Source organism: Lipotes vexillifer, unplaced genomic scaffold (assembly GCF_000442215.2).
Source record: "Lipotes vexillifer unplaced genomic scaffold, Lipotes_vexillifer_v1.1 scaffold982, whole genome shotgun sequence".
Taxonomy (NCBI): domain Eukaryota; kingdom Metazoa; phylum Chordata; class Mammalia; order Artiodactyla; family Lipotidae; genus Lipotes; species Lipotes vexillifer.
The window spans coordinates 1,155,098-1,157,967 of NW_006789467.1; positions in this window are offsets into that span (position 1 = coordinate 1,155,098).

Genomic DNA, 2,870 nt, shown 5'->3' on the forward strand with positions numbered 1-2,870 from the left:
ATACATTCAGACTCATTTGATGTCATATGTTTCAAATATATTTTACCAATTTATCATGTAGTCTGTGTGTATTATGCTGCATTTTTGTTGGTGGTGGGTCTTTTTAATAGAAGTTTTTATACTTTTTTTAAGAGGGTAAAGTGTTTAATATTTTTGGAATCGGGTCCTTTTTTAAAGTTTCTTATTGTATGCTTAAAGGACATTTCCATTTTGAAAAAATTCACTGTGGTAGGGAATTTTTTTATGGTAGTCAATTTTTAAATTCACCACTTAAATAGAGAAATAGCCATTTCCCTGTCACTTAGTCCGTAGAGCTAATCTCTCACTGCAGACACCAAAAATGCTAGATTCTCACTTTCCCAGCATCCCTTGTAGCGAGAGTGGTCATGTGACCCAACCCTGGCCAATGAGAGAAAACGGAGACTATTCTGGGGGCTTTTGGAAAAGATTTCCCATTGTTATAAAAAGGAAGAAAGCTTCACCAAGGAGGTCCCCCCCCCACCCCCCGCCATCCTTACTGCCTCCTTCCTTCTTGTTTTTAGAAGCAATTCTGCATAAACTGGATGCCTGGCACTATGGCAGCCATTTTGCTTCCATGAGGGGATGTGACCAAACCCCAAAAGGCAACCTGATGAGGATGAAAAGAGCTTGATTGATGCTTTGGACCCCTGAATCAGCCTGTGAGCCCCTTCCTCCAGCATTCTTGTAATGTGACATAAGTGAAGCTTTCTTGTCTTAAGCCTCTATGAGTCAGGGACACTGTGACTTGCAGATAGAAGCAACTGATACTCACACTTATATTTTCTTTTACTTTGTATATGTGTATGTTTTATTTAACCCAAATCCAAGATTTAAGATTTGTTTCATTTTCTGTTGTGAACTTTGTTTTTTATAAATGGTTAATTAATTTTTCCACAAACGTTTATTCAGTGATTCATACTTAATGTTTTAAGATGTCACCTTTAATTTATATCAGATTCTTTTCTATAGTAGGGTCTCATTAAGCCTCAAATTCCTCATTAACAAAATTGTTATAATAATAGTGCTTACCATGTAAGGTTGAGAGATAATGTAAATTTCTAAGTCCAGATCCTGGCACAGAGTAAACACACCATATATGTTAACTATTATTATTACTCGTTACCATTCCTATCATTGTTTCATTCCTGGCCATAAACATCTTCCTTGGTTTCATTTTTCTTGTTTTTTGTCTTTGGCTGTATATCTTCATTATATACTGTTTTTAATTCTAATGGTAGTTAGCATTATACTTGGCAAAATTATGTTTAACTTCTTTCACTTCAGCTACAAATTCAGGAATGAAATGGTGTTCTTGAGCCTTTCATATTTCAGGTAAGCACTTTTTAATAAATTTAGCCCTTTAAAAAAAATTCTACACCTCTCTATTGCCCAGTTCCTCTTCTTACTTGCTATATTGAGTTGGTAAAGTCTAGAATTTTAGGCCCATATTGTTACAATTAAATATTGGTTTACTCTTAAATATCTTCTCCTTAAAGAATAATTCTTGATTATAATTTTAATTTTGTTTGGAAACCAGATCAAGCAACATATTCAAACTTTAATTCACCTTAACTTGACATAAAAGTTCGTCACCACTCATTCTTTTCCATCAGGATTTTATAGAATCTCAAGGCTTCTTTCTGTTTCTTCTCTCAGGTGGCTGCAGTATATTATAAATATTCTTCTCAATAATGATACATATTATTGACAAGTCTCTTGCAGAGAATATCTTGTTGTTCCCTTCATGTGAAAAAAAAAAAAAAAAGAATAAAATTCTTGAATCACAATAAGGAAGGAAAAAGCAGAAGATAGGATCAGAGAAATAATGCTGGAAAGGGGATGGGTCCTGATTTCCTAAGGGCCTCTAGAGCCTTTGGAAAGATTTGGGCTTTTACCGTGAATACCCAAGGAAGTGATGGAAGGGTTCTGAGCTGAGAAATGGGAGGTTCTACCTTCCATTATTAAATGACCATTCTGGCTACTGTGATTAAAATGGACCAGAGACTGTTATAATGATCCAGGCAAGAGATGAAGATGCTGGCACCAGGGTGGTACCAGTAAAGTTCCAGATCTACTTTGATGGTAGAGGCAACAGAGTTTCCTGATGGATTTGATGTCACAGATGAGAGAGGAGATGAGATTTGGGGCCTGAGTCTGAGATTTGGGTCCTGAACAACTGAAAGATGGACCTTCCATCAACTGAGATGAGGAAGATGTTAAGTAGGGATGATTTTAGGGAAGGGGGGCATTAGGAGTTGGGTTTAGACATGATAAGTTTGAGAGGTCTATTAAGTATTTAAGTGGAGACACTGAGTAGGCGGTTGAATATATAAGCCTTTCTCCCTGGAGTTTGGGAGGAAGACCTGCATTGGAAATACACATTGGGAGTCATCAACATCTAGATACTATTTAAGACCATGAGCCTAGGTAGACTCCAACAGTGTTTTTTATAATAATACAAATTATAAAACGTTGAACTCTTATATTCTTCTAATGTATATTTGAATAAGAACAGATTTCTTTTTTTCAAGATGCTGGGTGTATAAGGGAAGAGTGGCCTAGTTCAGAGTTCGTTGACCTCTCTCTGATCCACCGCTGAAGGGCCAGCGCACCCACACAGCTCCGAGCCCAATCTAGCAGGCACTCAACTCTCATAGTTCTAATTACCAAGATGGGAATTTGTCTCTCACAGCCCCAGCCGGGGACTCTGATATTTCCACGTGACCAAGAGCTTAGCATCCACAATCCAGCACGCACTGCTGGGGGCCCTTCCTCTGGCTTCACTTGGAAGATTGTCGCCTACCATGGCCAAGTCCTCCCAGCCTTCTTCTGCCCTGCTTGCTTCTGGA